The 24,980-nt window shown below is 42.4% G+C and overlaps 1 protein-coding gene and 1 non-coding gene across 3 annotated transcripts in view; one reads left to right on the top strand and one right to left on the bottom strand.

Annotated features, from left to right (window-relative positions):
* STX2 (syntaxin 2) overlaps nucleotides 1–24,980 on the bottom strand; it is a 271,361-nt gene that overhangs the window by 94,833 nt on the left and 151,548 nt on the right. The gene's annotated exons all lie outside the window — the stretch shown is intronic.
* On the top strand, nucleotides 19,706–19,778 carry TRNAL-CAA (transfer RNA leucine (anticodon CAA)). The gene has a single exon. It is a non-coding gene; the product is annotated as a tRNA-Leu (tRNA).

The raw sequence follows: 24,980 nt of genomic DNA, 5'->3' as shown, positions 1-24,980 counted from the left end.
ACAGAGGATGAAATGTTTAGGTAGCATCACTGACTCAATGGACACGAGTTTGAGAAAACTCCAGGAGATAGTGAAGGACAAGGAAGCCTGTTGTGCTACAGTCCATGGGATCGCAAAGAGCTGGACACAACTTAGCAACTGAATGGCAACAACAAGTGATCCAGAGTGGGCCATCCCACACAGCCATGGTGAACACAGGGAAACTGACAAACCTGTAACTCATGGTGGGACTTGGACCACTGTCAGTGCTCTACGGCATAGTTTTGTTAGCAATGGGGAGGTGAGTCACAGGCCAGGAGATCTGGCCAGATGGAGAGCCCTGCAAATGCAGAAGCACATCTCTGTAGGGAGGAAGAGGTGGTCTTCCAGTGAAGGATTAAGTGAATTTTTCCCCCTAGTCTCCTGGGGAGCATGGTCACGCTACTATGGGGAAGTACTTTAGCTGATCTTGAAAACTCTTGATCCTGATCACAAGGCTTCAGGAAATGGATCTTTTGAAAGAAGAGTGTTAAATGGTAGAATTTGGGTGAATCCCCCTCATAGGTGAAAAATATAGAGCCCAAGAAATGATAATGCAAAGTTCTGTTGCCTTTTTAAGCCTAATTTTAGAGATGTCAAGTCAATGAGGAAATAACACTAGGCCTATGAACCCTAAGTGCATGGTTAAGGGACTGATTAAAACTGAAGACAACACAGAGGAAACTGGCTCAGAAACCCAAAACATTGTTTGAGCTCCTGGATCAAGCCGTTCCTGAAGCCAGTTGCTATGCTCTCATCAATTATACCAGTCAATTAACTCCCCTTTTTGCTTAAGCTAGTTTGAGCCAGTTTTCTGTCATTTACAAGCAAAAGAGTCCTGATAAACACAATAGCATAGTATATGGCAAGGCCCCAAGGACTTTTCTGAGAGTACAGCCACATCTGCAGCATTGTTTCTCTTTCTGCAGGACAAAAGGAGCATATTAGCTACCTTCCAGGGTCTGGGTTTGCCAAGAGATCAGAGTGAAACAGATGCTATCAAGACCCATATGCTGTAGCTGAGAGCCTGAGTTTCACAGCAATTTCTGAAGCCCTTGCCAAACACATTTGTACTCTCTTTTGCTTTTTATTGCCCTTGCAGGCAAATGGAGGGACATGACTCGGGGTGTAGATGGCACGCCATCATCATGGGCACTTCCTGGCAAGCCCAGGACAGCACTAACAATCATGTGACTGTAATTAGCACTGAACTTCAGTATCAACAGAGCCCATTCCATTCTGACTTGCCTATTTAAAAAGAAACAAGCAAAATGGAATTTAAAATACATAATTGCCTTAGTCATGAAGAGTAATGACATTAAGAGCTGTTTTAACTAGGCATTTCCGCACAAATGACATTACACTGAGACAGTCTGTCCTAAGGCCCCAACCAAAAGCGAGACCCCAGAACCTGCAAGGAGTATAGGCTAAAGATAGTATCTGGTTTGGTCTTGGAGCACAGGAGCCCCTTGCAGCTCTCAAGGTTGGAGGAAACTTGCTTCCCCCAACATCACAGATTTTGCCATTTCTGTGTCTCACCTGATAACTGCTCCTTTTCCTTAAACAAGCATATGTGTCTTATGGGCACTAAGATATTGAAAAAGGTAACTTTATCTCATTGTGGTTCTGATTTGCATTTCCTTGATGATTAGTGATGCTGAGCATCTTTTCATGTGCCTCTTGGCCATCTGTATGTCTTTTGGGTAAAAAAAATGTCTATTTAGGTCCTTTCCCCATTTTTAAAATCAGATTGTTTTTTGTTATTGAGCTTCCTGAGTTCTTTATATATTTTGGTTATTAATCATGATCAGATACATAATTTGTTAATATATTCTCCCATTCGGTAGGTTGCCTTTGGGGTTTGATCATGGTTTCCTTTATTGTGCAGAGCCTTTTTAGTTTGAGGTAGTCCCCGCTGTTTATTTTGGTTCTTGTTGCCCCTGACTGTGGAGTGAGACCCACAAAAACATCACTTAGACTGGTATCAGTGAGGGTACCATTTGTGTCTGCTTCTAGGAATGTTATGCTTTCAGGTTTTATATTCAAGTCGTTAATCCATTTTGAGTTAATGTTTATGTCTAGGAAAGGACAGTGCTCCAATTCTTTCTTTTGCCTGTGACCATCCAGGTTCACACCTGTCCGAGTGACTATCATCAAAAGGCCCAGAAGTAACAAACGCTGGAGAAGATGTGGAGAAACGGGAAATTTTGCACACCATTGGTGCGAATGTAAATTGACGTAGCAACCTCGGAAAACAGTTTGGAGATTCTCAAAAAATTAACAATAGAACTATCATGTGATCGAGCTATTCCACTTCTGGGAATTTATTCAAAGAATGTAAAAACATGAATCTAAGAAGATAAATACGATAGCCAAGATACAGAAACAACCTAAGTGCCCATAAACAGGTGAATAGATAAAGAAGATACGGTATATGTACACAATGGAATATTACTCAGCCACAAAAAGAATGCAATCCTGCCATCTGTGACAACGTGAATGGACCTTGAGGGCATTATGCTTAGTGAAATAACTGAGGTGCAAAAAGACAAATAACATGTGATTTCACTAATTTGTGAAATCTAAAAAAATAAGAACAAACTCATAGGTACAGAGATCAGATTAGTTGCTACCAGAGGGGAAGGGGGTTGGAAAGAGGGTAAAATATGTGAAGAAGAAGGTCAACTATATGATGAAGGATGGTAACCATATTCAGAGTGGTGACCACTCTGTAGTGAATACACTTGCTCGGTTATATGCTATACATTTGAAACCTGCATAATATAATGATTGAAAAATGTATTGGTTGACCATGAAATAATTAACCTAATAAAGATGAAAGGTACAGATTTATCTCCTGAGAAAAGAGGAAATTTATATTACTATCATGAAACCATTGTCTAAGGTGCTAGTTATTTTTAATAAATTTTTAAATAATTTTTAATATTTAAGAGTTTTTAATAAATAAAATTTTTAATAAAGAATTCTATTTTTTCCCAGTAACACTATGACTGTATCTGGGCTTTGCTGAATGTCTTTGTCTATGAGGTTACCTATAGAGCACTCTGCAAATACTGGGTTGACCGACAGATTTAGGATATGTCTTCTCCAGGCTTCCCTGGTGGCTCAAATGGTAAAGAATCTGCCTGCAATGCAGGAAACCTGGGTTTGATCCCTGGGTCAGGAAGATCCCCTTGAGAAGGAAATGGCTACCAACTTCAGTATTCTCGCCTGGAGAATTCCATGGACAGAGGAGCCTGGTGGATTACCGTCCATGGAGTCACAAAGAGTTGGACACGACTGAGTAACTAACACTTTCATTTTTTTCCCCAGGCTGACAGTCACCAAAATTCTCTACAGAGGCAGAGAAGAGCTCATGGCATTGAATAAACAGACAGCCAACTCCAGGAGGCAAGAATGATGCAACTTATCAATGAGGTAGAATAAACGAACATATGTGCAGCCCAAGTGCCAGTGGACCACCGGGTCCACTTCCTCCCAACGATTCCTGGGTTCAGCAAACATTGACTGAAACACCTACAGTGTACAGAGTCGGGTTGTTAGACTCTCCACACACACACAATTACATGTAGAAAAAGGTCCAGAAAGACGAAACTGATGACCGTAGTAAGATTGGTGAAAGGGAGAGAATCAAAGACACTTGAGTTTTACCGTGAACATACCAATTTCCTGCCTGAGTCATGGATGCACACATATGTACATATCCCATTTTGCATGTACATAGACATCTGTATATCAAGGCATGTATATTTGTATATATTTGTGAATGTAGATGGACAAGAAAGGGTCTGAAAATTCTGAAGTGAAGTCGCTCAGTCGTGTCCGACTCTTTGCGACCCCGTGGACTGTAGCCCACCAGGCTTCTCCATGAGATTCTCCAGGCAAGAATACTGGAGTGGGTTGCCATTTCCTTCTCCAGGGGATCTTCCCGATCCAGAGATCGAACCCTGGTCTCCCGCATTGCAGGCAGACACTTTAACCTCTGAATTGTTAATAGTAATCAATAGTAATTGACGGGGATCAAGGATGTGAAAGTTATACAGGAGACTTTTAACTTTACACACCTCTGTAAAATGTGACTTCTAGAAGCATCTCTTGACCTTGAAATCTGATAAAGATGTTTAAGATGTTTCCACGTATCCATATATTCACAGCCTCTGTGAAAGTGTTGTTGATGACATAATTTCTCTATCTTGGGTCTAGGAATAAACATTTTCATGTTTTATTTACACAGAGGGGCCCTGGCCCCTATTTAAAAGAATGGATACAATCCTATTGAAAATAATGATCATGACAGGCTGATACATATGCTGCCCTCAAAGAGCTTAAACCTTAGTGATCATCAAGGTGTGTTTAAGGACATTTTAATTTGCTCCACATTGAAGGTATCCACAAGAGCCTCCTCCTCTGAGTCAAATATGCAGCCCCCTTTGAAACTCGCTGCTTAGACCTCCTATTTCGATAAGTCACGAGGATCTATTTTTCTAATTGCTTTCCCTTCACGGTGAAATAATTCAAACATTCCATTCCCTTCCAAAGTGAGAACAAGAGCTAAATTTAAATGCAATAACGTAATGATGCATCTGCAATTCCAAGCAGCCAACAATCTATCAGGAAAAAAAAAGATCAGCCCATTCCAAATATAGGAAAGCTTCACACACATGCACATCACTCTGCTCTGCAGCTTTCAACCCCTGAATGACCAAAGTTAAAAAGCATCAAGTAATAAGATCCCAAAATAACCTGCCTGCTACCCCTAAGAGAACTCTGTAACTTCTGGGTCCCCCAGGATACAGAAAATCAATGAACTCAAAAAAATTACCCACAAATAATAACCCGCCTCACTCAATTGAGACACATCCTCTAGGAAAGTGTCCCTAATGACAAAATGTGTCTGTCGAGGGCATTGTAGACCAATGCCTCTTCTTATAAATGATATCCATTGAAGAAACAGATACTCTCAGATTGATTACAATGAAAGATAAAGGGTTTGGAATATTGTCCAGGCATCCTCCCATCTTCAAGAACCCTGCCTTTACTAATTAAATGATGGGAGTTTGGGGCTCTAGAGTGATGGGAAATGGATGGTTACCAAGTGTATATCCTATATCTGAAACAGCTGAGTTTCACGTAGACTCTTTATGTCTCCTGCCAGAGGAAATGAACACAGAATATAGAAATCACAGGATCGGGTGTGAATTTCTAACAAACACAAACTGGCTGGGTCCATTCCCACCATCACCAGCACCATCAACAATACCGTCACCATCATGATCATCAATACCATCAGTGTCATCACCTCCACCTGACCATGCCCAGCACCACCTCGATCAGCACCATTAACTCCCAACCATAATGTTTACTGGAATAAAAGATTCTGATCCATTTATTTCTATCAAGTATAATGTATGCTCAGTCACTCAGTTGTGTCCAACTCTTTTGCAACCCCATGGACTGTGGCCCACCAGGCTTCTCTGTCCATTGGATCTCCCAGGCAAGAATACTGGAGCAGGTTGTCATTTCCTTCTCCAGGGGATCTTCCCATTTCTATCAAAAGCAACCCCCAAAGCCAAGCCCCGGCTGGTTCACCTTCTGCGTTATACTCAGAATTGTGTTGGTTTCTGCCACACAACAATGCGAATCAGCCATAATTTTATCTATATTCATATATCCCCTCCCTGTTGAGCCTCCCTATCCTCCCCGCATCCCACCCTCTAGGTTGTCACAGAGCATCAGGCTGGGCTCCCTGTGTTATACAGCGGCTTCCCACTAGCTAGCTATTTTATACATCATAGTGTATATATGTCAGCGCTTCTTTCTCGTGTGGTGAAACTAAAACCCAATGCAGCCAAATAAATATATAATTTTTTAAAAAAACTTAAAATCTTTATCACAACACAACCTATAAGGTCCTAAATGAGCTGCCTGTCTCCACCATTTCCCCATCTGTGTCCACAAAAACACACCTCATGCATCAAGTTGCTTCTTGCCCCAGGACCTTTGCACTGCCATCCCCCATGACACTGCTGTCTCCACAAGGGCACAGACACTTGTTTTGGTCACAGTTCTGACCTCCTCAACTAACTGACATACAGGTGGCCTTTCAAAAAATACTTACTTGTCTGGCTGCATTAGGTCTTAGTTGCGGCACTTGGGTCTTCATTGCAGGGCCTGGGTTTCCTTCTAGTCATGGTGTGCAGGCTCCGCAGCTGCAGCCTATGGGCTTAGCTGCTCCGAGGCATGTGGGATCTTACTTCCCAGACCAGGGATCAAACCCACATCCCCCTGCACTGGAAGGAGGATTATTAACCACTAGACCACCAGGCAAGTCCTTGATAAACAAGTCCTTGATAAACCTTGATAAACATGTCTTGAATAGATCCTTAAATAAGAGACTGGACACAGCCCTGAATGAGACAGGGAGTAAAGCCTCCAGTGGAAGTAAGGACAACTCAGCACAAAGCTCCACTGCCGGGTTCCTGGTCTCAGGACACAAAGCGAGAAATTGCCAAGTGAATCTTCCAAAGCTTGGGTCTGATCAAATGGGTCTTCTAGACTCACAGGCTTCTAGTCTGAAGGGTCCCTTCTAAACTGTAGGAAGAAGTGTATCATCTTCTATGACAAAGAATGGCTTGTAAGTTGGCTTTTCTGCCTCTTTCACCTTCCTCTGTGCCCACAATGCAGGCAAAGTCAGAGAACATGTTGTCATTTTCTAGTTTATAGCCCTGGGGGCTTAAGTAAGTGACACGGCTGAGGCTTAACTCATGATCTTCCCAGCTTGACACTTTCCCTTCCCATCACCCAAACATTCTGGTGTGGAACAATGCAAAAATATGCACACACCCCAACACTAGGCTTTCACGACTCTTTGAGTAGAATTCCAAGTCCCCGAATGTGACATGAGAAATTGTGTGCAGGGTTAATTATCCCTTTTTGTATAACTGTGACATGCCACCAGCTGATGGCAAGAGGGACAGAACAGAGACCCAAGTCATCATCCAGACCTGCTCTATACATGTCCTTAATTATATCAACATGACTGATGCCCATGGATGATAAGAGGTGTCACTGTAGGTCAAATTAATGAATAAAAATCAATATATAAAGCCAACGAGTATGCTGCATGTTGCAAACTCTTGGGAGAATTCCCATCTTGCTCTTATATACTTAAAAACAGAAATTCCCCTATTTCAGTATACCTTCAGGTTGACATAAACAATCATGAAAAAAAACAGAAGTTATTTTACTTCCCTCTTATTTTGTTAATGAAGTGTCTGTAAACTTCTTAGAATCACAGAATAAGATGATGTACTGAATTATCTCAGGTGTCATTCAAAGGCTCCAGAGTGCCTCGGGTTCAAAGGAAGCAGCGTGGACAAGAGAAGAACTAACATAAAGTTGGGCTTTAGCCTGGAATTTGGAATTGAAAATTCATATGACCAATACTGACCAGGGTTCTTGCTCTTCCCCGATCAACAGAAACGGATCAGAAGCCAGACAAGAAATTCAGGCAAGGCTTTATTAGTGGCCTCTGCTGTAGCAGGATGGAGCAAAAACAAACACCAGGTTCCCTTGCTTGCTCACTCCCCGAGGTGGGGGGCCAGCTGGTCCCTTATTTAGGGTGAGGGTAGGAATCGTGTCCGGGGCTCAGGCTGGAGGGATGGCTTAGGTTTTTGCCCCTGCTTTTGCAGGTGTTACTGCAGGGGGCATGCCCAGGAGCCTGCTTTTGCCTCAGGCTCTTTAGGGGTGTCAGTTGGGTGTTTTGGTCTTTTTGTATCCTTTGTTCAGAATTTGCCCCAATGGGGCATGCGCAGTTATTTGTAGTCACATACAGTTTCTTTGTATTTTGTTGCTCCAGGAGAGGAGTGTCCAGGTGCACGCATTGCAGCCCTGCAGCAAAGGGTTCCCGGTCCCAGCCCCTCTCATGACCAAAATTCAGTTTATTTCAATATAGCAACCCCCTTCTGAGTACCTATGGAGTTCCTGGCGGTTGTCAGACCCACACATCAATAAGACTGGGTCCCTCCAGGACCAGATTCTGACAGGGGAGGCCAGGACATGCTTGTGTCATTTGCATTCAAGCCAGACTTTAATAAGATTTAGAATGACGTGCAAAGGAGATGTAAGGGGAAAATGTCTAGACCGGAGATCGGAGGTTTATTTCCTGGAAGGGGTTGACAGCAGAGCTCAGGACACAGAGGCAGGCAGAGCTCACAGCAGTGGAGCGCTATATTGAAAAACGAGAAATTAACAGAGGCTGTCTGCGGAAATGATGAGCATGATCTGAGTAGCTGGGCACTTCCTCAACCACCCTTAAACCAGGCAGGAGATTGGAAATATCATTTTGGTAAAAAAAAAAAAAAAAAAACCAATCCATTCAAGGGCAAATACCTCCATATGGGGATATTTGGAGCTTTCAAGACAAAATGTTCAGTTCCCTGCCATGGGAGTGAGCCCATCACTGACTAGCCCCACAGATATCCACTAAGCTGTCAGGATCTTGCTCCAAAACCAATCACTAAGTCATGAGAACACAGGGTGGTCTCGACAGACAATCAAATGGGCCAAGTAAAAAGTGAATCAAAGTACAGAGACCGCCAGTGAGAATCCCATCACAGAAGCACTGCATCTGTATTGACCAACCCCTCTGAACACAAACCCACCAAAGCCTTCCAACAATCCACTTCTTGGAATGTCTCTCTTAGGGAATGGTTAAAGATGACATTAAAAAAAAAGAATACAGGAAACTCTGTTAACTTGCATGCTGTGCAAATACTTCCTAATTCTACAAAAGAGAAAAAAAAAAAATAGGACAATAATTCCTAGCCTCTCGATGCATTTAGCAAACTGGGCTTCCCAAGTAGATCAAGATCAAGTAGGTAAAGAATCTGCCTGCCAGTGAAGGAAATGCGGGCTTGATCCCTGGCTCAGGAAGATACCCTGGAGAAGGGAATGGCAACCCACTCCAGCATTTTTGCCTGGGAAATCCCATGGACAGAGGAGCCTGGTGGACTTATGGTCCATGCGGTTGCAAAGAATCGGAATGACTTAGCAACTAAACAACAACTGTGTGTTAAGTAAATTTACCTCTTCTCTTCCTTAATCTCTCTGGGCTCTGGGGTCTTCTTGCATCCTCGATACCTTTCTGCCCCCTGCCCCTTTTCCCCGGCCCACTCCTAATAGGGGCTAAGTGGCTGTAATGTCTCTCCATCTCACCAGGCTGACTGGAGAGCTTGTTAATGATTACAAAGCACGAAAACCTCCTCTATATGCTTCTATGTGAAGTGTGATTATTATTAATTCAAAAGTGGTCCAGCAAGATAATGCCTTTGAGGGGATGTGCATAACCAAGTCTAATGAGTCTGAAGTAAAATTGGATGTACAGCTCAACTATCACTTCATACAAAGTTTTAATTAACAGAGCTGCTGGAGCAGATAGGGAAAGAAAAGCAATGATTTATTAATGCACAATTTACTGCTGCTACCAAATGCCAAGCAACTGAAAACACTGCCCACCTGCTTTGCCCTATAAACATGTTCATCACAGAGTGCAGAATAAATCCTTCTGCCATGAGAGAAAATCCAGTTCTAGCTACTTAATGTTCAGAACACACTCCACTCATTTCATCTATCTCTTGACTACCAGAATAAATAGAAAAAAAAAAACAGAACAGAATCCACTGACCTTCTTAGAAAACAAACTTACAGTTTCTGAAGGAGAAAGGTGGGTGAGAGGTAAATTAGGAATGTGGGGCTAACATATACACACTATATATAAAATAATCATCAGGGACCTATTGTCTAGCACAGGGAAGTCTCAGTAGTAATAATAACCTATATGGGAAAAGAATAAGAAAAGGAATAGATATACATATATACATAGCTAAATCACTTTGCTGTATACTTGGAACTAACACAACACTGTAAGTCAACTATACTCTGATATAAAATAAAAACTAAATAAATAAAACACATAGGATACACACACACACACACACACACACACACACAAGAATCCACTGGTCTTACAGCCAGCACTATCTTCTTGATATTTTACACAAATTATTTTAATGGATATATATATATATACACACACAACATAAAAATACTACAATAACATCCATTCTCTTATTATATTCATTACCTGAAACCTTCACGGTGTTCAACCCAGTCTCACGAACTGGGCTTAAAGAACTGGCAAGTGCTGCTCCCAAACTGAATACAAAACAAAGGTAAAAACGCCCACTGAAGACACTGCAACTCTAAGTATGTGCTGTTTGTAACACCCATTATGTGATGCTCAAATAAGCAAAACCAAACGGTTTCAAACAGAGCAGAGATTTCCTGGGAGAGTCAGGTTGAGTGAATAAATAAGAACTGCTCCACACGGCAGCAAGTTAAACCGCTGCCTTCTGTACTGAGGCACAGTGTATTCCAAGTGTCCTGCTCACAATTTGCCCAGTGAACTGACCCTGAGTGCAGAGGATCCTTGCGACCCTGACGCTGGCCTGAGAACAGATTGGGAAGCAAAGTGCAGAGGGTAGCAACAACAATTGAAGCCACAAATAAGACCCAAAGGCTTTGAAACCGGGAATGATCAGAGACTCAGAAGCTACTCAGAAGCTGCAGATTCCTCTCCCGGGTCTCAGCGCATGAAGGCAGTTCTCCAGTCCTGAGCCAGCCCAGTCCAGGAGGGTGAATTTCCTGCCTCTGTGTCTAAACCACATCTCATTAATCCAGCAGACCCTTCCCCATCCACAAAGCAGGTACTTACAAGATGCTGGGGATCAGTGCCCTAGTGGATCAGATGGACTAGCCTGGGGCCCACGCCCCCAGGCAACACCAGCTTCCTATCCCCTGTGGATGCCAGCCTCTCCAAGCCTCCTCCGATGTTTATGCTCGGCACCAAGCTGGAAGACTATTTACTTATTCATGGACTGCCCGAGCCGGCCAGGAACTGCTTTGTGTCAGCTGAATAGGATGGTAATTCAATCTCCAAATGGGAACTGTTCGGCACATGGCATATCTGTCATAATGAGTCACGCAGATAAAAAGAACACGGCTTTCACAGCCACAGGCGAAACGTGTGTTTTGACGACGAATCGTGTTACAGGACACCACCTTCTCTTCCTCCATCACTCTCCTCCCCTCCAAATCACCCCACCCCAAATACATCCTCCATGAGATGAAAGACCGAGAGGGAACTCCACGTGGGAGTCTGATTCTTAGGAGAGGAGCATCTCTGTTCTCTTGCAAGAGGAGTGTACCTTTGGAGAGAGAGAGAGAAGGTGCAAATGTTTGGGAATTGACAAGATAAACTGAAGGGGTGATGAAGTCAGAGGAGAAAGAGTTCGTCTCTATCAAAGGTTTTGCACTGTGAAATGCTTTGCATGCATTCTCTCAATAGCAGTGAGAGCTCCAACACCCGGAAATAACAGCATTAATTAAGTCATAGCATCCAGAGAATGGTCTGATGTTTAGAGCTGAGAAGACCCCAGTCATATGACAACATGAACCACTCCTGGGTTCCCAAAGAACCGTAACTAATGGTGTAGTGGCTTTATTCTCATTCCTGCTACTGTTCCTAGTGCGTTAGTTGCTAGTCATGTCTGACTCTTTGCGACCCCATGGACTGTAACCAGCCAGGCTCCTCTGTCCATAGCATTCTCCAAGCCAGAATACTGGAGCGGGTAGCCATTCCCTTCCCCAAGGGGATCTTCCTGACTCAGGAATTAAACCCAAGTCTCCTATATTACAGGCAGATTCTTTACCATCTGAGCCACCAGGGAAGCCCTGCTTCTTGGTCATTTTTTCCTGAGGATTTAAAGCCTGCATTTCATCTGATTTCCTTGTTTCAGCCACATGAAGCCCTACTACTCCCCACCCTCCTCTCTCTCCTCTGTCCCACCCTGCAACAAGTCTGTTCCTCTATTCATTTCTTTACCCATGTAGTTTGGACTTTGCCCTTTAAACTATCCTCCTGTCACTGTATCCTAAGCTTTTCCCCCACTGTTCTCTATCAGCCTGGCAAGACCCCGCTCCACATTAACCAACAGTCCACCTTCTCTACACCTCCTGGACAGGCTGCTGCTGACTGCCGTAGAAAACCCGCAACCCAAGCAGGCCCCTGCCCCAGCTGGCCTCTGTCCCCTACTGACCTCTGTTCCCAACTGACCGTAAGCCCTATGAGGATAAGACCATGCCTACGATATTCTCTGTGTTATTCTAAGCCACCCATAGTGTCCATCCAAAGAAGCTACATAAACATATATTGAAATACCAAATGAATGAAGTTTTCAGCTTCAGTGTGGCCTTGAAATGTGTATCAGTCAGGATGGGCTCAGTTATGCTGAAGTAACAAGTAGCCCTCAAATGTCAGTGGCTTCAAATGACAGACGTTTATCTCCCATGCATACTCTGTGTCTGAAGAAAGTCAGCAATACTCTGCCCCGCCTCGTCCTCACTCCAAGACCCAGACCAATGGAGCAGGAAACAGAAAAACAGAAACCAGAGAAGTGTTTGTAGTGGCATAAATAAAAGATTCCATACTCCATAGCCACTGTATTTCTGCCCCGAGACGTTTTGCTGAACTGAATCTTCCTATTTTTACCCACCCTATTCCCTTCCTGTCTTCAGGTCTTGGTTCAGACATCACCTCCCCATTGAAGCCGTCTAAGGCATCCAGTCTAAAGCACACAGCATCTACCCTCCTCCATCACCATTTAAAAATGTTAGTCTTCTGTGGCCCCATTAAAATGCCAGGCCTCTTATCATCTCATTCCCCACTGTGTCCCCTGAGACTGGTGCCAGGATTACAGTAAACGCACAATAACCATGTGTTGAACAGAAGAACGAAAAGAACAAATGAATAAAATAGCAGATTACACTGAAGAAAGCACAATATTTTGGTGTAATTAGTTACAAAATTACTGAGTTCAAGAAGCAGTCTCATTAAAATGGAAGTAGTATAATACAGTAAGAGCAGCATAATTAGAACAGAAGATTTGGGCCACATAGAAGGAATTCTGAAATTAATGAAGATGACGGGTTTGTTAATGTATTCCCTGTGCTGTTTGCCGGGAGAAAAAGATTCCTAGGACTTGATCAGAAGCAACTCTAATGAATAACAGAATAAGATGGAGCTATAGAAGCTTGGTGTAAATATCCTTTAGCTATTTCTGTATTTTTTAAATTTGTCATTCATCCAGAAACCTTCTGACCTACACTTGGATCTCTTAGTGTACAGCTTATGAAAACAGGAAGAAAGACTGTCCAAATTACTAGTACCCTGTACCATACCAGCTCTAGTGACTTTGGTTATTAAGATTCTTAAAGTGGGAGGGAGGTTCAATAAGGAGAGGACATATGTAAACATATAGATGATTCACTTCGTTGTACAGTAGAAACACAACATTATAAAGCAATTATACTCCAGTAATAAAATGTTAAAGATTTTCTTAAAGTTATTTGGTGAATTTCGTCAGTGTTTTGAGCACTGGATAAATAGTTGAGAAAATCAGGTTTTGCAACATGCAAATTTAGTGACTGTGGATTACAAAGATTCCTGAGACCTACCCCCAACTTTCTTGGTATGATGACATCACCAATGTCTATTTGCTACAAGATGTCATTTGGTGAATAACTTGTCAGTTACTCAATTTATATCCAAAACATAGACATCCCCCAATGTTCTGTCTGCCTGATTTCTCCAGGGTCTTCCTAGATTAGTACATAGGAAAGCTGCCCTGTTTTGGAATCTCCATTGTTGGGATCTGCTTAAACTAAGCAACTAATATATCCTTCAGTATTCGGTGGATAAACAAACTGTGGTCCATCTCAACAATGGGTTATTATTCAACACTGATATGAAATTAAAAGACGCTTGCTCCTTGGAAGGAAAGCTATGACAAACCTAAACAGTATATTAAAAAACAGAGACATCACTTTGCTGACAAAGGTCCATATAGTCAAAGCTATGGTTTTTCCATTAGTCATGTACGGATTTAAGAGTTGGACCATAAAGAAAGCTGAGCACTGAAGAACTGATGCTTTTGAGCTGTGGTGCTGCAGAAGACTCTTGAGAGTTCCTTGGACTGCAAGGAGATCAAACCAGTCAATCCTAAAGGAAATCAATGCTGAATATTCCTTGGAAGGACTAATGCTGAAGCTGAAGCTCCAATACTTTGGCCACCTGATATGAAGAGCCAACTCACTGGAAAATACCCTGATGCTGGAAAAGATTGAAGGCAAAGGGAGAAAGTGGGTAACAGAGGATGAGATGGTTAGATAGCATCACTGACTCAACGGACATGAATTTGAGCCAACTACAGGAGATGGTGGAGAATGGGGAGGCTGGCATGCTGCAGTCCATGGGGTCGCAAAGACTTAGTGACTTAACAGCAACAGCAAAAATGAAATGAGCTATTAAGCTACAAAAAGAGGTAGAAGAACCTTAAATGCATATTAGTAAGTGAAAAAAAATCTGAAAAGGCTACTCACTGTATGATTCTAACTCTATGACATTCTGGAAAGGGAAAAACTATGGTGAAAATCAAGATCAGTGGTTGTCAGGGCATGGGAAAGGAGGGAGGAATAAATAGGCAGAGCCCAGGGAATGTTTAAGGCAGTAAAACCACTCTGTATGAGACCATAATTGTGGATACATGTCATAGACATTTGTCCAAACTCACAGAATGTACAACATCAACAGTAAACTGTCAAAAAAGAAGAGTGAACTGTCATGTAAACTCTGGACTGTAGTTAATGTATCAGTGGATAAACAAGGAGGTCCTACTGTATAGAACAGGGAACTCTATTCAATATCCTGGGATAAACCATAATGGAAAAGAATATAAAAAAGGAATACATACATACATATATATATATATATATATCTGAATCATTTTTCTGTATAGCAGTAATCAACACAACATTGTAAATCACTATATGTCAATAAAAAATAAAATTTAGTGAGCTAATGACCATAAAAAATAATAATAATGTATTAACATGGGCACATCAATTGTGACAGAAGTATCCACTAATGCAAGATACAGGTAATAGGGAAAACTGTGGGTAGGGAGGAGCGAAGGTCCATAGGAATTCTCTACTTTCTGATCATCATTTCTGTCAACCTAAAATTGATCTTTTTTTAGCAAGTCTACTGATTTCTTCATTGACCCCAAAAGCATCCCACCCCTTTAATTGCTGTTCTTTTGTACACAACAAGCATCTACACTTTCTGGATGAGTGGATTTTTTCCTCTTCACCAGGTTGACTGCATCCGAGGGGGATGTTCTCCCCGACAGCAAGGCTTTGGAATGACCCTGTCGTGTCCCCAGTCCTCAGAATGGCACCTGCCTCATGGAAAGGGCTCTGTGACTATCTGTTGAATAAAAGATTCCATTTCTTGAGTTTCTGCTTGGTTGTGAATGACAGTACATTAACTAGTGAAAATTGAAAGCCAAGATAAAAACCTCCCCCAGGAAAAGCAGTCCGGCTGCTACATTTTCCAGAGATGTAAGTCAATAAAATAATTCTAGAGAGCTGCAGACACATGGACCACTCCATCAAGGATGGTGTGCAAGGGGCGCCTCAGCATCCAGCATCTGTGATCTGGCCCGCTTGGCCCGCTGGCTGCCTCGCTCACTTTCTCGTTGGTCCTCATTGGTTTGAATAATTAACTCTACCCTCAGATACACACTGTTTCTGCAGCTCGCAGGAGGCTCCCCTGCGCTTGCAAACCCACACGGTGGATTCCTCACCGTGTCACTCCTCACTGTAGCCATTTCAGCCAAAAGGAAGATGGCAAAAGACCCACCATTTGGAAGCATCCACGCTGCTCAAATATAAAGACTCTGAGGTACTGAAGCCTGCACACCCTAGAGCCAGCCAGTCACAGCTACTGAGCCCGCATGCTCCAACTACTACAGCCCATGCACCTAGAGCAATGCTCCAGAACAAGAGAAGCCACCGCAGTGAGAAGCCCATGAACCGAAATTAGAGAGTGCCCAACACTCTGCAACTAAAGAAAGCTCACATGCAGCAATGAAGACCCAACATAGCCAAAAATAAACAAATAAATAAAAAATAAAATTCCAGTCATTGTTAAAAATTATTCTCAGATGAAGGAAAACCAGGGGGGATTCATTGTCAGCAATCTGCTCTAAATAATTGCTTCAGAAAGTTCTTTAGACAAATGAGAAATGATACCAGAAGGAGCCTTGGAACATCAGTAATGAAGGAAGAAAAATTGCAAATACAATAGGCTATTTCTCTCCTCTTGACTTCTTTAAAATACATTTGACAGCAAAAAAATGTTTAAAGGCTCTGAGAGCAAGCAAAAGGGGCCACTGCAGAGAATGGTGTGTACCTGAGCTCAGGTATGAGAGGCAACACCTGTATTTAGTCACATTTACTGCACAAGAATTGTTTCATCTGCTTAATCATCTTACATGAAAATTAATTTTGCTCTTGCTAGAAGCCCTGAAATAGTTGTGTGTGTCCAACCGTCTGTCACAGATGAGGCTTTTCTTCAGCCCAATCACTTCTTTATTTTCAAACTGAAGCTCAGTGTATGGTTATTTAAAAAAAAAAAACCAAAAACTTATTTCAGAAATCTGATTTTCTCTTTTAATGTTAATTATTGGTGTCAATAACAGCAGCTACCAGTGCGATTGCTCTTACATACTAAGCACTGTTCTAAGTAAAGTGTCCTATGGAATCTTGGAATTCCCTGAGGTCAGGAATGTGGTTCTGTGTGCCTGGTACAGGGAAGAATCGGAGGCACAGAGAAGTTAGTCACCCCGTGAGTCAAACAGCTCGGGAGGTGAAAAGTCGGGATTTGAACTCACTTGGGAGTCTGGCTGCATGGACCACACTCGGCTTCACCTCTGCCCCATGATGGGCAGCCCCATAGGTCAGATGGCCAGTATAGACTGAGGGGGAAAGGGTAATCGAGGTAGGAGATACATGGGCTCCTGGACTGGACAGCTGGCGTTTGTCAAGTGGAGTAAAACTGAAGCTTTGTTCTCACCCAGACACTCCAAGGACAAAGCTAGTGGCAGAAGCTGAGCTCTGCTGAAGTAGACAGACAAGGCGCTCACTCCTGAGGTCAAGGAGGACTTCCCTGTCTGCATATGTGCAGAAAGCACATGCTTCTTGGGGGTCAAAAAGGAAGGGGGTCCTATCCAATAACAAGTGTGGACATGCATCCATAGGCCTCTGTGATGGGATCCATCTCGGCAAAAAAGTTGGGCATGCATCTTGGAGAGGATCCCAGGACCAGTCAGGTGTGGAAAGAGGAGATAATTGGTCAAAGGTAAACAAAGCCCTGGAAGGACTGTCCTATAGAAGAGGTTTACATCACCTCTTTACTTCGCTCCTCATTCAGGACACCCTCATTCCTCTCTGGGTGTGCATCTCTGCCTTGCCTCTGTCTCAAAAGAATAAACTGCTTCTCTGCATACTCGCTCACTTGTGCTGTGTCTCTAGTAATAAATTCATAGCTGTTTTTATAATTTTGCCTCCTTAAATATTCTTGCTTTCAAATCGGGAAAAGAGGCAGGGTCACTTTGCTTCTAATCTCTAGCCCCTGCTGGACTGGAGGTTAGGACTCCTGATTTCCGTCCAGGCTTGTGAACCAGGTGAATCCTTTCCCAGTTGTGTCCTACTCTTTGCAACTCCATGAACTGTAGCCCAGCAGGCTCCTCTGTCCATGGGATTTCCCAGGCAAGAATACTGGAGTTGGCTGCCATTTCCTCCTCCAGGGATCTTCCCCACCCAGGGATTGAACCCACGTCTCCCACGTCTCCTGCATCGCAGGCAGATTCTTTACCACTTGAGCTACACAGGTCCAGTCCCTGGGCAGAGAGCTAAGATCTCTCTTCAGGACTGCTCACTGCTCCTCCTCCAAGATCATAATGACTCTCAACTTCCGATATTTTCAAAGAAAAAAGCCTTCTCTTTTCTGAATGTGAGAAATAGCTAACTTTATTCCCTGGGCTTTTGGAAATGTTAAATTAACAACTTTAATACTAGAAAACTGCTAGGAATGTTCTAAACCAAAGATAAGAGAGACCTACCCGTAATAAAGCTAAATCATGTCAAGACGGAGACCTCCTAGCACCTAGAGCAACCTCGGTGTCATCATCAATTTAAACATTTATTATACACCTTTCGTAATTCCAGCATCCTGTTTACCCTGAGCCATTTAAAGATGCAACACCATAATTACAAGATTACCCAAGTGCAAGAGTCCTCATCCCTAGTCTGTTGTTTGCCATTAAGGGAGAGAACTAAGTGATTACCCACATCAGGCCACCTGACCTGAACCTCAGGGGACTGGCCTCCAAGTGGCCGGAGGATGACTGTTTGACGGATGACGTATTTGACGTTAAGCCTGATCTCACACTAGCTTGTTTGGGGATTAGGACTCCCGCCGTCCTTCCCTTCTTCTGCGTCCTAATTGTCCCACTCAATTCTTCCCTTCTAATCAGCCTCCTGGGCTGAGAGGCCCTCGTTAGTGCCTAAGAATTAACGGGAGTTTAAAACAGAAGAACAGACTGTGTCTATGTTGGTCCTGGCATCATGGGGAATTAAGGAGGTGACCCTGCTGGGTGAGCCCCGGAAAATGAGTCAGCACATTGAGGGTCCCTCAACTTCCCCGTGTAGGTACATAGCTGAGAATGTTCCAGGAGCACTACAGGACGCGGTCAGCACCGAGAGGGGGCACTGAGCCTGGCTGCACCAGACCTGGGCCCCTGGATTCTGAGCAGGGGCAGCAAGCACTGATCAGCACAAGTACATGTCTGGTAATACTTACCCCCAATGTACAGATGGGGGCTTCCCAGGTGGCTTAGTGGTAAAGAATCCGCCTTCCAAGCAAGAGACATGGGGTTCAATCCCTGGGTCAGGAAGATACCCTGGTGAAGGAAATGGCAACCCACTCCAGTATTCTTGCCTGAAAAATCCCAGGAACAGAGGAGCCTGGCAGACTACAGTCCATGGGGTCACAAAAGAGTTGGACATGACTGAGCAATTAAATAACAACAGCAACATTGTACAGATGAGAAAAGTTGTATGAGAAAACGTCATACAAATTGCAAATAGCAGAAGCCTGGGTCAAAGTCATGTCTGACCATGGCACTCTGCAGCCCCCTGCCCTCCATGCCTGAAAACTCTTTGCACTGGCACAGGGGCCTGGGGACAGAGTGGGAATATAAGGTCTACTGCTGTCATATCCAAGAAATCATTGCCAAGCCACCACCATGAAGCTTTCCCCTTCTGTTTTCTTCCAGGAGTTTTACAGTTCCAGGTCTTGCAGTTAAATCTTTATCCATTTTGAGTTGCTTTGGGTGTACGATCTAAGTTAAGAGTACAATTTCATTCTTTTGCATGTGGATGTCCAGTTTTCCCAGCACCGTTTGTTACATAGCCTTGGTGCCCCAGTCAACCAGTTGACTGTATTTATGTGGCTTTATTTCTGGATTCTCTGTTTTGTTTTCGTCATCTAAGATGAATAAGTTCTAGAAACCTGCTGTACAATGTCATGCTTGTAGTTAACAATGATGTATTATGCACTTAAAATTTTGTTAAGAGGGTATATCTCATATTAAGTGTTCTTACCACAATAAAAAAATTTTAAGCAAAATAAAAATAAAGGAATTCCTTGCTGGTCCAGTGGTTAGGACGCCATGCTTCCACTGCCAGGGACCCAGGTTCAATCCCTGGTCAGGGAACTAAGATTCTCACAGGCCGCATGCTGTGGTCAAATAAAATAAAACACTGATTGAATACGATGTAAAAGAAACAGACTCACAGATATAAAGAGAACAGATCAGTGGTTACTGGTGGGGAAGGAGCAAGACAGGGGTAGGGGACTAAGGGATACAAACTACTATGTATAAAATAAATAAGCTACAAGGATATATTATACAGCACAAGGAATATAATCAATATTTTATAACTTTAAACGGAATACAATCTGTAAAATATTGAATCACAAGAAAGATAAATAAGTACTAGAGATATAATGCACAAAATGATAAATATAATTAACACTGCTGTAAGTTATATATGAAAGTTGTTATGAGAGCGAATTTTAAATTACAATCACAAGAAAAAATGTTATCTATTTCTTTAGTTTTGTATCTATATAAGATGATGGATGTTCACTAAACATAATGTGATAATCACTTCATGATGCATATAAAATATACCTTAAAGTTGTATATATGCCAATTATACTTAATAAAAGTGGGGAAAAAAAGATTAAAAAAAATTTTTTAAGGACTGATTGAAAGAGATGTCCCAAAGGGTAGCTCAAACTTCAAGGAGGTCCCTTGCTCTACCTGGGTCTCTGAGCCTAGTCTTAGAAGCCAGGCTGTCCCAGTTAAAATAATAACATGTTATTTTCACAACCAACATCAACTAATATTTATTATCCCCTTCCAAACGCTAGGCCTTATTCAATTCATTTGATCCATATAGCAACAGGTTTATGAATCAAGTCATATCATTATATTTATTTCTTGGATAAGAAAACCAAGCTACTTATTCAGGATCACACAGCAAGGCAGAGAACACCAGACTTTACACCAGATAGTCCCTCTTAACTGAGCATGTGCTATAACCACCACACAATACTGCTTTTCACTGGGACTGAGGGATTGGTAGGAAACGAAGTCTTTCAGCTCATCTCCACAAAATGATTGTACAGATTTTCTCCTCACCTGAGAGTCTTGGATCCATTTGAAATTCCCAACTCTCCAAACCCCTGATCCTCCACTTCTAACAGCTACCCTGGGAATAATGACTTGTGGACTGGCTGATGGCCTTTCCCTTTTAAAATTTGTATGGAAATACAAAAGACCCAAAGAACCAAAACAGTCTTGAGAAAGAACAACAGAGCTGTAGGAATCAGGCTCCCTGAGTTTAGACTATACTACAAAGCTACAGTCATCAAAACAGCATGGTACTGGTGCAAAAACAGACACAGAAATCAATGGAATAGGATAGAAAGCCTAGAAATAAACACACACACACACACACAGAAGTTGCTCAGTCTTGTCCGACTCTTTGCGACCCCATGGACTGTAGCCCACCAGGCTCCTCGGTCCGTGGGATTTTCCAGGCATGAATACTGGAGTGGGTTGCCATTTCCTTCTCCAAAACCCACACACCTGTGGTCAATTAATCTACAACAAAGAAGGCAAAATATAGAATGGCAAAAAGACAGTCTCTTCATAAATGGTGCTTGGAAAACTGGATAGCTACTTATAAAAAAAAATTAGAGATACCAAGGGAACATTTCATGCAAAGATGGCCTCGATGAAGGACAGAAATGGTATGGACCTAACAGAAGCAGAAGATATTAAGGAGAGGTGGCAAGAATACACAGAACTATACAAAAAAGAGCTTCACAACCAAGATAATCACGATGGTATGATCACTCACCTAGAGCCAGACATCTTGGAATGTGAAGTCAAGTGGGCCTTAGAAAGTATCACTACGAACAAAGCTAGTGGAGGTGATGGAATTCCAGTTGAGCTATTTTAAATCTTGAAAGATGATGCCGTGAAAGTGCTGCACTCAATATGCCAGCAAATTTGGAAAGCTCAGCAGTGGCCACAGGACTGGAAAAGGTTAGTTTGCATTCCAATACCAAAGAAAGGCAATGCCAAAGAATGCTCAAGCTACCGCACAATTGCACTCATCTCACACGCTAGTAAAGTAATGCTCAAAATTCTCCAAGCCAGGCTTCAGCAATATATGAATCGTGAACTTCCAGATGTTCAAGCTGGTTTTAGAAAAGGCAGAGGAACCAGAGATAAAACCGCTGGATCATCGAAAAAGCAAGAGAATTCCAGAAAACCATCTATTTCTGCTTTATTGACTATGCCAAAGCCTTTGACTGTGTGGATCTCTATAAACTGTGGAAAATTCTGATAGAGATGGGAATACCAGACCACCTGACCTGCCTCTTGAGAAACCTATATGCAAGTCAGGAAGCAACAGTTAGAACTGGACATGGAAAAGCAGACTGGTTCCAAATAGGAAAAGGAGTACGTCAAGGCTGTATATTGTCACCCTGCTTATTTAACTTATATGCAGAGTACATCATGAGAAACACTGGGCTGGAAGCAGCAAAAGCTGGAATCAAGATTGCTGGGAGAAATATCAATAACCTCAGACATGCAGATGACACAACCCTTATGGCAGAAAGTGAAGAGGAACTAAAAAGCCTCTTGATGAAAGTGAAAGTGGAGAGTGAAAAAGTTGGCTTACAGCTCAACATTCAGAAAACGAAGATCATGGCATCTGGTCCCATCACTTTATGGGAAATAGATGGGGAAACAGTGGAAACAGTCTCAGACTTTATTTTTTTGGGCTCCAAAATCATTGCAGATGGTGACTGCAGCCATGAAATTAAAAGACGCTTACTCCTTGGAAGAAAAGTTATGACCAACCTAGATAGCATATTCAAAAGCAGAGACATTACTTTGCCAACAAAGGTCCATCTAGTCAAGGCTATGGTTTTTCCAGGGGTCATGTATGGATGTGAGAGTTGGACTGTGAAGAAAGCTGAGTGCCGAAGAATTGATGCTTTTGAACTGTGGTGTTGGAGAAGACCCTTGAGAGTCCCTTGGACTGCAAGGAGATCCAACCAGTCCATCCTAAAGGAGATCAGCCCTGGGATTTCTTTGGAAGGAATGATGCTAAAGCTGAAACTCCAGTACTTTGGCCACCTCATGTGAAGAGTTGACTCATTGGAAAAGACTCTGATGCTGGGAGGGATGGGGGGCAGGAGGAGAAGGGGACGACAGAGGATGAGATGGCTGGATGGCATCACTGACTGGATGGACGTGAGTCTGAGTGAACTCCAGGAGTTGGTGATAGACAGGGAGGCCTGGCGTGCTGCGATTCATGGGGTCACAAAGAGTCAGAGACGACTGAGCGACTCAACTGAACTGAACTGACTTGTAAAAGAAGGAAATTTGAACATTCTTTAACACCAAAATATACTTAAAATGGATTCAAGACCTAATGTATTTTATATACAAAGATAATCTCAAAATGGATTAAAGGCCTAAATGTAAGACCATATACCGTTCAACTCCTAGAGGAAAACATAAGAAGAACATTCTTTGACATAAATTGTAGCAATATTTTTGGACCCATCTCCTTAAGTAAAGGAAATAAAAGCAAACATAAACAGATGTGATCTAATTAAACTTAAAAGCATTGGCACAGCAAAGAAAAGTATAAACAAAATGAATGGGGAAAACATTTGCTAATGACATGATCAATAAAGGATTAACATCCAACATATATAAACAGGTCATATGATTCAACATCTAAAAAATTAACCTGATTTAGAAATGGGCAGAAGAACTGAATAGACAGTTTTCCAAAGAGGAAATATAGACAGCCAACAGGCACATGAAAAGATGTTCAACATCACTAATTGTAAGGTAAGGGAGTTAGAGAAGGTGAGGTTCAGAAAAGAACAAGACCAGCACTTTACAGGAATAGATCACCTTTAATGAGGCGAGAAGGGGCCGCAGTCAGATTAGTGAGCTGCTGCACCAACCCAAGAAAAGAGTAAGTATATATATAGGCATATATGTGGAAATCTACTGTCTTAAGGGGCCTGTTCTTCTCCAAGGTTGTTCAGGTTAGTTATCTCTTAAACGGCTGGGGCAAGGAATTCCAGACATCCGCCAGAGGCTGGGACCGGCTGGGAGCCGGGCATAATCAACCTTAATGTCCATTTTTTTCCTTCGGGTGAGAGAGTTCTTTGTTTTGTATAGAATGGTGGAGAGAATCCAGAGGGGTGTTTTAACCCCAGGCTATTTTGAGCCCTGTAACTTTCCTTCAGTAATCATCAAGGAAATGCAAATCAAAGCCCTAATGAGATATCACCTCACACCTATTAGAATGGCTATCATCAAAAAGAGCACAAATATCAAATGTTGGTGAAGATGTGAGAAAAGGAAATGTACTTGTATACTGTTGATGGGAATTTAAATTGGTACAGCCACTGTGGAAAACAGTAAGGAGGCTTCTCAAAAACCTAAAAATATACTACTATATGACCCAGAAATTCCACTCCTTGGTATATATCCAAAAAAAAAAAAAAATACCAAGAAGTTCAATATGAAAAGATACACATACCCTAATGTTCATAGCAGCATTATTTACAGTAGGCAAGGCATGGAAGCAACCTAACTGTCCATCAGCAGATGAATGGATAAAGAAGATGTGGTACATACGTACAATGGAACAATACTCTGCCATAAAAAAGAACAAAATCTTGCCATTTGCAACAATATGGATGGACTTGTAGGGCATTATGCTAAGTGACATAAGTCAAACAGAGAAAGACAAATACTGCATGATACCACTTATATATAGAATATTTAAAATACAACAAACCAGTGAAAACAACAAAAAAAGAAGATATAGAAAACAAACTCATGATTACCCGTGGGGAGGAGTAAGGGGCAATATCAGGGTGGGAGTGAGAGGTACAAACTCTTGGCGTAAGACAGGCTACAAGGATGTATTTTACAGCACAGGGAATATAAATATTTTGTAATAAATGTAAATGGAAAGTAACCCTTAAAAATTGTATAAATTTGAGTTCCCTGGAGGCCTAGTGGTTAGGATTTGGCACTGTCATGGCCTGGGTTTGATCCCTGATTAGGGAACTGAGATCACACAAGCTGGGCAGCACGGACAAAATATTTTTTTAATTGCATAAACTTTTTTAATAAAATGAAACCCTCCTCCACCTGCCATCCTAGGCCAACCTTCTGTTCTGAGATGACAGAGAAGCCCCCGCCTGAGCCCTCCACTGTGTAAGGCACATGGGCTTGTCCTGGCCCTGGTCACACAGGCCACACTGGCATTTCCTTGATGTCAGTGCCCCCCACAGT

The sequence above is a fragment of the Bos indicus genome, chromosome 17, assembly GCF_029378745.1.
Source record: "Bos indicus isolate NIAB-ARS_2022 breed Sahiwal x Tharparkar chromosome 17, NIAB-ARS_B.indTharparkar_mat_pri_1.0, whole genome shotgun sequence".
NCBI lineage: Eukaryota > Metazoa > Chordata > Mammalia > Artiodactyla > Bovidae > Bos > Bos indicus.
Note: the sequence above shows the minus strand (reverse complement) of the source record. Positions and strands in the feature narration are given on the sequence as shown.